The sequence below is a fragment of the Cervus canadensis genome, chromosome 25 (assembly GCF_019320065.1).
Source record: "Cervus canadensis isolate Bull #8, Minnesota chromosome 25, ASM1932006v1, whole genome shotgun sequence".
Taxonomy (NCBI): Eukaryota; Metazoa; Chordata; class Mammalia; order Artiodactyla; family Cervidae; genus Cervus; species Cervus canadensis.
Genome location: NC_057410.1, coordinates 1,155,880 through 1,167,792, shown reverse-complemented (window position 1 = coordinate 1,167,792; position 11,913 = coordinate 1,155,880). Strand labels below are relative to the sequence as shown.

Below are 11,913 nucleotides of genomic sequence, written 5' to 3'. Positions count from 1 at the left end.
GGAGTGGGTAAGAAGCTGACGCAGAAGTCCCCAGGCTGTGGGTCCACCCTTTCTGCTCTGTTTTCCCATGTTATCTAGATGCAGATGGACCTAGGAACTGTGATCCTAAAGGTGGTTTCTCCCACACTTCTACCCCTCCCCCCACACGTTTCTGTCTCTTAGCATTCATCGAGAACCTTCTCCCTCTCACTAGCTGCAACTATTTATTTCCTTCCCCCTTCACCACTCCTGGTGCCACGCCACTAGGGTGTCAACACAGATCTAACCTTCCTCCATATTTCTCCCGGCTCTGCCCTGCGCTCAGCGCCTCCTCCCTCCCCACCCAGAGAAAGCCCCGCCCCCTCCGCCCTCCCCGCCCCGGCCTGTCACACGGGGACATCACGGCAGTTCGGGCTGTGGTTCGCAGGAGGCATTCATTGGCTTTTTGATTCGTGCTAGTTCACAGCTCATAGTTTGGGAGGCTCTAACACCAGCCTGCACGTGAAGGGGGAACCAAGGACAGCGAGGAGCTGGTGGTCCCAGCCCTGGAGCCCTGCCAGCCTGACATGAGTACGTATGAGGACCAGCCCCCGGGAAGGCCTGAGGGATGCCTACCTCCCTCCCTGGCTGACTCAGCAGGGGTGGGGCCTAACCTTTGCTCTTTTGGGGGGTGAAGGAGGGGAAACCAGACTGTAGGGGCACAGGGCTCAGCTGGTGAGGCTGCTGACCAAGGGATCGTGAGCGTTGGCAAGCGCCAGCTTCAGGGAAGATCCTGGTCTGCACCTTAGATGGGGGCTTCCCTCCCGCCAACTCCCGCCCCTTCAGCCCCCCAGTTCCTTGTGCCTCCCCATTAAGCTGCTGGGATTCAAGAAATATTTTACAGCACTCATTGGTGGCCTCCCCCTCAAAGTAAAGCCCACTTTGGGTCACGTTGGAGAATTTTTAAGGTGCCCGTCCCTCTGTTTTTTCCCAGGCCTTTCTGAGCCCCTGTCTTCTCCCCCCTACCCCACCCCCGACCCACCACCAGGTGGGGTCCGCGCCGAGCAGCTGCTTCCTGTTGCCCCAGAGGTTGCTGCAAGGGTGGCGGTGGTTGGGGGAAAACTGAACTAGAATAAAGCCGATTCTCACGGTCCCACATCAGCTTCACCAGCGCAGCTCCTGGCGGCCCCCACGTTCCAGGCACTGAGAGACAGGGCGAGGCAAGACTGAGGTTGAAAGGCCTAGGAGGTCTTTGCCCTCGTGGCTTCCTGATTCCAGAAGCTTTTACACTTGGGTCGTGCCGGGGGAAGGAGGCTGCGTCTCCCCACAGCGGTAGGGCTTGAGCTCCCGGGGAGTTGAACCTGTTCACCTAGGAGGGCCGCTGTGCGTCACCCGCAGCAGGCTCGGCCGTGAGTTTCCTCTCGGACACCTCTATTCCTCCGGAGTCCCTGTGACCCTCACTGCCTTCCTGGTCTTCCTTTGTGACGAGATCTCGGCCGGTGTCTCCCGGAGTGCGGGTGGAGCTATCCCAGGTCCTCCAGTTCGAACCCACCACCATCCCCCACTTCACCGCAGAAGTTTCTGTCTCTTCTTCCTGGGGATCTGCTCTCTTCCTCCATCTGGGATTCTTCCTGGTTCTGGCCCCTAGGAGACGCCACCCGCTTCCCCCTCCCCCAGCGGATTCTTCGCGACAGCCCTGCCCGCGCGCTTGTCCCTACCCCAGTAGCTCCGGCCCCTTTAAGTGCTTCCCCCCCACCCCCCCGCCCGCCCCGCCGGCGGCCCAGGGCTGGGGGAGGAGGCGCCGCCGCCGCCCGGCTCGGCCACCTGCGCTGCCGCCACCGCCCGGCCCTGCTCCAGGTGAGGCCCGGCACCCACGTCCGGTCCCGGAGTCCCTCGGCCGGCCGCCCCTGCGGTCTCCTACCCGGGATCCGCGCTGCCCGGGACTCCGGATCTGATCCTCCCCCTGCGGGAGCTGCCCTTCCTCTCTCCCCCGCACTATCTCCTCGCCCATTTCTCCCCTGTCCTCTGCGACCGGAATCCGGAGGCTTCTCACGCTTCTCGGCCAACCTCTCCCGGGTACCCCTCCTATTCTGGACCCAGGATCTCCCCCTCCCCCGCGCCTTCCTCGCCAGAAAAATCTCCCGCGGTCTGGGTTTCGCCTCCTCCCCTCTGGAACCATCGCTTTCCCACGCCATCCTAACCTTCATTGGGAGGGGGAATAACCGCCACCCCAACCCCTCTCCTTCCCCGTAGTAAGCGGGGTGGGGGTTAGCATAGCCTAGAGTCACTTTCAGGCCCTGCTCCGTTTAGCCATTCAAGTTCAACTAACTCTCATCTAAAGCTTCCCTGACGCCCTGACCCTACCGCATCTCTCCCAGACTCCGGGGGTGCGACCCCAGCACCAGCCCAGGTGGGAACGGCCCTTCTAAGCTTGGGGTGGGCCAGTCCCGCCTAAGACCGCTCTTACCCCAGAGTCAGGGAATGGGGGGGGCACCCAGAATCTTGTGATTATGGGCTTAAGGGGCTGTTGGAGAACAGTGTTTGAAGGGCTAGGACTAAGTCTCTAAGGGTGTTGGGGGTGGTGAGGAAGGCCTGGGAAGCCCGGCCTTTTCTATTCAGATGCAAAAGGAATCCTGAGGAAATTAGGTCTTTCCCCATCCTCTTCTGAGACCAGTCTGGATAAGCTCCTTGGAGAGTTTGAAAGAAGACTGCTGAATCTGAGGGGACCATACCAATTTGGGGAGAAGAGGGATGAGTTGTGGTCCTTTTGATGGGGAGAATCTGGCCTCCCCAAAATACGGGGTGGGGGGATGGGGGGAGGAGACTGTTTTCCATTGACCTGGAGAGGAAAGTGGGACAAGTTGGAATGTTACCAGGTTGAAGGCTGTCTCCCCACTAGACCCTATTAACATGTGAACCATTCAGCCAGTGAGGGCGAGGGAGGTCTTTAATATTGATAATTACCCCATCTCCATTAGAGAATTCCCCACCGCCCAAATCCAGCTGAGACCTTAGCTCTGCCCCTTTTCTTCTTGCCCTCTCATTCCCCACTGTCCCCAGCACAACACACTCCAGAATGAAGGGACAGGGTGTCTGGATTTGAGTCATGTTTCACAGGCCGAGAGGGAGCTGGGTGGGGGATGAAGGAGAGGGTGATCAGCAGTGGTGTTTGGGGTTCAATTCCAGGAGTACCTGGACAAGGAGAGGGAGAGGGCTACAAACGAGTCCGCCCTCTCTTCCTTTCTGTCTCTTCCCGCTCTGAGCTCCAGCCATCTGGCTCCTCAGTGGAGCCATGCACTCCGGCAGCTGACCCCAGTCAGGGTGGGACAGCAGGAACACAGGGAGGGTGAGACAGGGAGAGCAGGTGCTCATTTCCTCCCTCCCCATTCTCTTTATTACCCGCCCACTGGCCTGGCTTGTTAGAGGTTCAGAGGATTCTCCAGCTACTCTTCTCACAAGTTGCTGAAAAAAAAAATGACCATTTGCCCCTTCCCGTTTCTAGTAGCTTCCTAAAGAGAGACGGGGTAGGAATTGTCCACGTCTGATAGGATTGAGGACTGTCTGGGGATCTAAAGGATCAGTCTGCCCTCTGTCGTCTGGATGTCGGGGAGAAGCACAGCTGCTGGTTGGGGTGGCTTCTGGCAAGAGGTAAACACCCAGCTGGGGGCATATTGACACCCCACCCTCACCCTTCCTCGAAGAGCAAGGAAGACCTCTGATCGGAAGGGACGAGGAGGGGTCTCCTTCAAGGAGGAAGGTGACTGTAGTCTTTCTGCATCAGATGGGAAAGAATGGATCCTGCCTCACTTTCTTTTCTAATCCCGGGTGGCCCTTTGCTATCCAACACCGTCCTTCCCAACGGCTCCTGGCTGGGATAGTCCTAGGGGTTGCCCTGGAGACTAGGCCTGAGGCTCGGAAGGGGTGGGGGTAGTCAGTGGGGCACAAGAGTAACCGGCTCTTCCGGAGAGGAGCGGAGCCAGCGGGTGGGTGTGTGTGGGTGTGTGGTGTGGGGGGGGCGTGGCTACACCCGTCTGACTGGCGCAGGCTCCTCCCCTGCCGCCCGCCTCCGACTGTCCTGCCCTCTGATTGGGGGCGGGAGGTAGGAAGGTTCGCCCTCATCTGCCCTGGAAAAGGAACAAGAAAAAAAGAAAAAGGATACCTAGCTCGCTCTCTCGGCCCTTTAGGAAGCCAGTTCCACGCCCTGGGCTCTCTTCTTCACTTGTCTTTATTTGGGGGATGGGGGAGGCATTCCTTAGCAGAAGTTTGCTGGATCCTTCCTTTCACCAAAAGAAAGGACCCCCCCCTCTACCCTGAGTGTGATCCCTGTTTACCCAGAGACTTCAGGTTAGTAGGCTGTTAGGGGTCTTGATTTTTTATTCAAGGTGACCCTTTAAATCTGTTGTTGAGTCGTGGAGGAGAAAAGGATTTTTATTTCTGTCTGCTCCTTCCCACTGGCAACCTATTTTTTTCAGGAGAGACATCCTCCTAACCCTCCTTAGCCTGTCTCTGTCCTACACACTTTGAGCTTTGCTGAAGCTCACCTCCTTCTTAGCTTTTCTGAGCCATTGGTTTGTTGTGGTGAATGAAGTCTGTCAAAACTCAGGAAGAACTCACTTCTCTGTGGAGTAAGAAAATCCAATCTAGACTGATGGATTTGGTCCTACCTTACTATGGTATCACCCAGTTTTCAGATCTTCTTCCTCCCCAGACTCCCAGAGGAAAAAAGTATTTGTTGACCCCCGCAACCTGCCAGAGTTTCATCATCCCCACTCTGAAACTGTTCCTCTTCCAGAGAATTCAGCCTGAGTTTTGCACAGTTAGGCAGTTGTTTGTAGAACTGCATTGCAATGAATTGAATAGGAATTATCTTGATGCCTCCAAAGTCTGTTGAGTTGCAAGGAAAAAAAAAAAAAAAACCTGGTTTCTGGTCACATTTTATCCACTGTTTGACCTTGGACGAGTTGGTTACTCTCTTCAGGCCATAATTTCTTCATCTAACAAGAGAAGATTGAGCTAGAAATTCTCTAAATTATAACATCACATATGACACTGTTCTCCATTCTGGGCCTCTGCAATAGACATTTCAGGTGATAGCCAATCTCTAGTCCTCTGCTAGATTTTTCCTTCCTCTTCTCAGAAGTTTTCACATATAGCCCTATCAGAAAAAGTACTGGAACTATCTAAAAAGTGGTGATTTGGGGCACCTTATTTGCTGGTAGGTTTTCCTGTTCCTCCCCTGTCCCTCTGACCAGATTTAGGCTAGACTCTGGCCTTCCCTTTCTTGGCTCAAGGTTCCTTTTCTTACCCACAGGAATCTTCCTGACCCTCAGGGTCCTGCTGATGTCGCCGGGAAATTTGTGATCCAGGCAGGACCGGGCTGCCATCCACGGGACAGGTGAGTGGGCAGCAGATGGAGCTTGCCTTTTTCCACCTCTTTACCAGGACTGAATTTTTCCTAACCTTTCCGCTTCTGCACTTGCACTTTTCCACTACTTGCCATGGGAAATAGTTGCCCCCGAAATGATCTCCCTCTCCCATCTCCCGCCCCGCCCCCCCTTAGGGGACTGGCGTATATCTCGGTCCTAGAAATTTGGTGTAGTCTTTTAGGTTAGCCTTGGGTTCAGGGCACGCCTTTCAGCTTGCTCAACGTGATGCGGGGCTACCGCCCACAATGAAACAGTGCAGAGGTAGCTTACCGGTAGGCTAGGGTGACGCCGCGGCGCTAGGACCCAGATCCGGGTCAGGGAGCCGGGACGCCCGGCGCTAGGACCCGGCGGCGGAAGGCGGCTCTCCTGCGGCCGCAGCTTCCCCGCCCCCTCCGGCTTCGGCTCACTCCTCCCCCGCCGGCCATGTTGGCTCCGCTCGGGCCCCGCGGTTGAGCCGCGTCCCCCTCCCCCCTCCCGGACCCCAGACCCCCTCCCCCGCGCTCCCCTCCCCTCCTGGCGCCCGGAGCGCGGCCATGTGAACCGCCCGTCCCCCGGGGAGAGACAAGCCCCGAGCCTGGCTGGACGCCGCCGCCTCAGGTCTGTTGGGTCTGTGGCTGGGGGCCTGAGGGGAGGGAGCCCCGCTTTCATCCGAGGTTTCCCTCAGGGAACGGAGACTGGAGCCGCCTACAGCCTTGCGGGGAAGTAGGGGGAGAGACGCCGACTTTCTAGTTAGGACCCATCCCTGGGCAGGGGTCTCTCCGCCCAGGGGGCTGGAAGGAGAAGGGGGCTGGCCGGCCTGCTGTAGACCCGGGATGGGTCGGCGGGGGCGGGAGCGAGAGGAGCTGTGGAGGCCCCCGGCGACGGCGGCGGCTGCGAGGAGGAGGCGGAGAAGCCGCCTGGCTGGTGGAGATGACTCCTGTGGGGGACTCGGGGTGGAATCCCCGGGAGGGGCTCCACCTCTTCCGAAGGGGTGGGGATTGCCCGAGTGCGAAGGGTAGGTGAGGGGTTTCCCTGGACGGGTTACACACTCCGTTTGTGGGGGTTGGGGCGTTTTGGCAACGGTGAGTGGAGGTTGAAGGGCTTTCCAGGGGTCTCGGGGTGTCTCCTTGGCGGAGTGGGGGGTGGGGTGCACGCTCTCTTGAGCTTGGCGAGCAGGAGCGAGCCTTGCTGGAGTGAAACTGTGCTTGGCTTGGGGCCCTCGAGTCCAGGGAGAATCCCCCATTCCAGGGATGGGGCTTGGTAGGGCCGGTGCTAAGGCGTCCGGATTTGAGCTGGGCTTAGGGGCCGGAGCGAAGAATAAAGAGGGAACCCTTTCCAAGGGGGATCCCTCGCTAAGGGGATCCCCATTTCCATGGCAGAAAAGATGATCCCGCATCATCCCTTTCTTTCCTGAGGTCCCCAATTTTCAGAGGAAGGCAGTGCCATCAGTAGTCATCCTTTGTAGGATTTGTTGGAGTGAGAGATTTGCATCCTTCGGGGGGCGATGCGGGGGGATAGCTTCCACCTCCATCTGTACACAAACAGCCCCTCCCCCAAGCCTCCCGCAGGAAGTGGCCGGGAAATGGCAGCTGTGCGTTTGCTGCTGCGTCTCTTGTTGTTTTGAAATGTCCATTTTAATCAGATTTGGTTTCATTTTCTGAGGCCTTCAGGCAAGCTTGGATCCTGCCAACCATGTGGTCAGAGAGTCCTTTCGTTCGACTTTTTTTTTTTTTCTTTTTAGTAAACTTAATTTGTCAACTGGAAGTAGTCACTGCGGTTGACTCACTGATCCCAATTCCCCCTCCAAAGCATCTCTGTCTCCTTGTCTGGATTTTTTTCTCCTGAGCTAGAGGTCATAGAAAATCAAACTCACTCATTCACCAGCAAGGCTACACTTTCAGTACAAGTGATGCAAATTCCCTGAGTGTAAAGAGCAGCCAGGAAGACTTGGGATCTTTTGTGGCATGAGAGTGACTTTTGGGGATCTTGCTTTATATGTGTATATGAATATTAAATATATTCTTACATGACAGTTTCTGTATTGCAGACCACTTGAGCAAGTGAGCTTATGAAGAAGTCAATTCTGAGATGTGGAAGAAGAGGAGGGAAGGGGGAAGATGTAACTGAGTGGGATTTGTGTGTTGGGGTAGGACTGATTTGGGCTTGTTCCTCAGTGGTAATTCTAGCCTAAGAATAAGTCCCTGTTGGAAGCCTGCTAGTTAACATAGGGGATGGTTTACCTTCTGCAGAAACAACTCATTAGGAGAGTTAGTTATCATATGACTTACGCCTCAGTTCATAAAAGACATTCTCTCATTACCATTCATGGAGAGTGGTAACCTTTTCCCCTGTTCTATGCAAAGTCATGTGTCTGTGCAAAGATTTTCTCTTTCTCCCACCTGATAACTCCAGGAGATTTTTATTGCAGCGTACAGTGATGGACTCTGTGTACTGTGCCCCCAGGCGCTTAGCTAGACCCTGGGTTTGGTTTGAGATGAGTTGGCCACAGGATTTTATATTTTGAGAGATGGAAGTATTGAGATCATTTGAACTATCCTGAAGATGGCTTAAGCCTAACATTTAAATAATCTTTTCAATGTTTTCCACCTGAATTGTAGATTCTTAGGTTAAAGGTCCAGGAAGGACCTGGTAGACATATGATTATGTGACAGCAGCAGCATCACTGTTAGGATAGCAGCATTGCTCTTTTTACTGGGGCTGTTGGAGTTGATATTCTGGAAACAGTAAAAACAAGTTCAGTGTCATTGCCCTTTTTCTTGCCCCTCTGCTTGACTGGTTGGCTCCTTTGAGTTGCTTTCTGACAGGGTTGACTTGACACTGATTTTTAAGTTCCCCTTTCTTCAACCTTTGTTTACCTAGATTGGGTCCTGACAGAGTAGTCAATTGATTTTCCCTGTTGGAAATTAAAACAGTGAAGGAAGGAGAAAGACTACTCCTGTTTCTTTGGACTCTTTAAGAGAAGTTGATTTTTGAGATAGCTATGGCTTCATTCTATACATGATTGATCAGAAAGCTGAATGAAGTAAAGCTTTCGTGGCCTTTTTGTAAAATGGATGTATTTTTCTCTCAGAAGTGGATTTCTGAATATTGACTTTGTTTTTTTTTTTTTTAAGCTTCTCTGTAGAGGAGAAAATTTGAGGTGTAGAAAGAACTATGTGGGCCAACCTCAGAGTCAGTCAGAAATCTAGAATGCCCTGAGAGGCTCATCTTGCAGTCTTGTGGTTCTGGAATCGGGTGTTGCCAAGGGAGAAGCAAAGCTTGTTAGGGTTACTGTGTCTTGCTCCTGTTGACCTTTCTTCTCACCTCTGAAGAGGTCTGCTATACTCTTTTACTAAAATAATAAAATAGTTAAAATAGTGTGGAAGTTATTCCAGTAACTGGTATGCTGCTCAGTCTTGTGTGAGATGTGTACAGTGAGGCAGTAATGCCAGAAATTTTATTTCCTATGAGATAGAGTGACTTATAAAACTCTTTGAGGATTTTTGGGGGCAAATAATCTTCTGGATTTGTTTTTTAGGATATGAATGTTCTCATATACCTCATAGCCCAAGATTATACTTTCTTAGCATTGTTGCATATGGGTCAGAGGGAGCATTTTTCACCAACTTGTTGTTTTTCATAATTCTGATTTTTTTTCATAATTCTGGTTTATAAAATTGTAAATTTATAAAACCTGCCTCACTAAATGGGATCTTTAACCTGCCTTCTCAGCTCAGTTTTTTTTTTTTTTTTTTTGAGGAGGAGGGTAATATATTTTTGAAAAGGGGTGAAGTCTAACTGTTAAAGCTGAAATTGAGAAACAGAGCTTGAAAAGGAAATAACCTTGTTAAAGCCTCTGGAGTGTGGCTTTTAATGTCCTGCAGTCTTAAAGGCATTTCCAGTTCTCTGGTGAAGTGACCAGAGCAGTGGCAGAAAACCTAGCCTAGATGGTTGGTATGTGGTTCCTTTATTCAGTTACCAAATATTTTAAAGCCTGCTATATACCTTGAGTGTTCAGTTAAATCATGCTTCCCTGTTTCTAGGCCTTATTTTATGCATGAGACATCTGTCTAAAATATGTCAAGATTTGGGGCCTTTCTTCCCTCTGGAAGAGTTACCTCTATGAAGAATGAAACTGAATTTTTTGATTCTCTGAGAATGGTAGGAGCAAAAAACCATATTCTGTATTGGATGAGTAAATTGATAGTGACAGAAAAGATAGATTTATTCATTCATTTGCTCAATCTACAGGTTTAACAAATACTTCCTTTCAGTTTTTAGGTACTCAGTGCTGAGCTAAGTGCTGGGGGTGCAAGGAGAGAACAAACCCTGGTGTCGCTGTAGAGCCTGCGTGTGTGCTCAGTCGTTCGGTCTGTCTGAGTCTTGGTGACCCCGTGGGCTGTAGCCCACCAGGCTCTTCAAGTTCATGGAGTGTTCCATGCAATACTGGAGTGCAATTTCCTACTCCAGGGGATCTTCCCAACCCAGAGATTGAACCGATGACGAACTCTTGCATTGGCAGGTGGATTCTTTACCACTGCGCCACCTGGGCCCCCTAGAACCTACATAGTATAGAAAAAAATAAGAACAGAGAACAGTCATCTTTGTGTTCTGTGCAACTTGGACATGGCAGTTGTCTTTGAATAGCTTCCCTTAGTATAATAACCTTCCTTCTTTCATCATCTTCCTTCTGCCTCGCTGTCCTGACTAGGAAAGGGAGGTTAAGGAGAGGACTTTATGAGAGAATGAGCCTCATTTAGCATGGCTGTAGTCTGAATCAGCGTTCCACGGGAAGTCAGTTACCAGTACTGTCGGAATGGGCTATCCTGACAGGAGAAGAAGGCATGTTGATTTTGTGGCTTGACACTTGGAACTCTATTGGTGGAGGAAGACAGCCTAACCAGGGAAGGGGTTTTTAGGTTTGAAAGGCAAGGCATCCTTGTTTGCAGCATCAGGAATTGGGAATGAGTGAGAACTTTTGGATCTTCCCCAGAGAATAGGATAGGAATGGGAAATGAGGCAGCTTTTGTATTACAGCAGAGTTTTTCAACCTTGAGCAAGAGCCAAATAATCCTTTGTTGTGGTGGGTTGTCTTGTACATGATCATTAGGCGCATCCCCAGTATCAGTTTCTTAGATGTCAGTAGCATATACCTTTCTACATAACTAAATGTTCCCTGGGGGCAAAATCACCCTGGTTGGGAACTACTGTGTTAGAGTATGGTGGGTGAATCCAGAGATGTTCAGTGTTCAGAAATAACATAACATGCACCATTACAAATCTAAAATGTAGTAATATGATTTATTTATTATACTGCAAGATTTACATTCACCGTTTAGTAAAGACAGGTGTTTGAAATCTCTTCCTAGCCCCCCATATTAGAAATCTCTCTGTGGAATTTTAGCATTCTGTATGGGAAAAATGAAGCAAGAAGCTGCAGGCATTGCTCAAGGGTCCAGCTGTATGGTGGTGATGATGTGTCTTGTTTGGGGGTAGGTAGCCTCAGAGGTCTGAGTGTTGTGTTGGTCAGGGCACCTGCAACAGTGTTGAAATTTGCAATGTTTATTTCAACACTTTGTGCATTGTCAGCCTTTTTCTGTTAAAGCCCTGTCACAGGTCCACAGAATAGTACCCCTTTAGTTGCAACTGAGAGAAAGAGCAGGCTGTTTGGCCATGTGGCAAGAGCTTTACTGCCTCAAGCTTAAGGGGCAGTGTCCCTCCCTTAACTCTTATAAATGAAGCTTAAAGGCTCTTAAGAGGTACATTTACATATTACTGGGACTGGGCTGGGTTCTGGCCTGATTGTACTTCCTGGTCAGGAAAGCTGTCTACTCTTCTAGGGGTTGGGCACTAACTGATTTCCTTTTTTCATTTGGCCAAGATCCTATTAGTTTAAAGGGAGACACTCTCCTTTGCTTTACCGTTCTCATTAGCTCTAGATGGGAAGACATGATTTACCTTCAGGCCTTATCGTGAAAATCATCTTGGGTAGAAAGGTTGAAATAAAATAACCCTGATTTTATTGCTGAGAGGAGCTGCCCACATTTTCTTTGCATTCCTGTACTGTGATGCCATATTTAAGTGACATCTGAAATTAAAAGGCGCTTGCTCCTTGGAAGAAAAGCTGTGACAAACTTAGACAGCATATTAAAAAGCAGAGACATCACTTCGCTGACACAAAGGTCCATATAGTCAAAGCTCTGGTTTTTCCAGTAGTCGTGTATGGATGTGAGAGTTGGACCGTAAAGAAGGCTGAGCAGTGAAGAATTGATGCTTTCGAATTGTGGTACTGGAGAAGACTCTTGAGAGTCCTTTGGATAGCACAGAGATCAAACCAGTCAATCCTAAAGGAAGTCAACCCTGAAGATTCATTGGAAGGACTGATGCCGAGGCTGAAGCTCCAAAACTTTGGCCACCTGATGCAAAAAGCCAACTCATTGGAAAAGACCCTGATGCTGGGAAAGATTGAAGGCAGGAGGAGAAGCAGGTGACAGAGGATGAGATGGTTGGATGGCATCACCGACTCAATGGACATGAATTTGAACAAACC

The 11,913-nt window shown here is 51.0% G+C and overlaps 1 protein-coding gene across 5 annotated transcripts in view; it reads left to right on the top strand.

Annotated features, from left to right (window-relative positions):
* Positions 1-361: 361 nt before the first annotated feature.
* BAZ2A (bromodomain adjacent to zinc finger domain 2A) overlaps positions 362-11,913 on the top strand; it is a 34,572-nt gene continuing 23,020 nt past the window's right edge. The window contains exons 1-2 of one of the 5 annotated variants that reach the window (XM_043447222.1): positions 362-549; positions 5,270-5,353. The gene's annotated coding sequence lies outside the window, so the exon portion shown is untranslated. Of the gene's footprint in view, positions 550-1,729; positions 1,816-5,269; positions 5,354-5,788; positions 5,982-11,913 lie in introns of those variants that run through there. The other 4 variants (XM_043447218.1, XM_043447220.1, XM_043447219.1 and 1 more) reach the window with 4 other exon arrangements.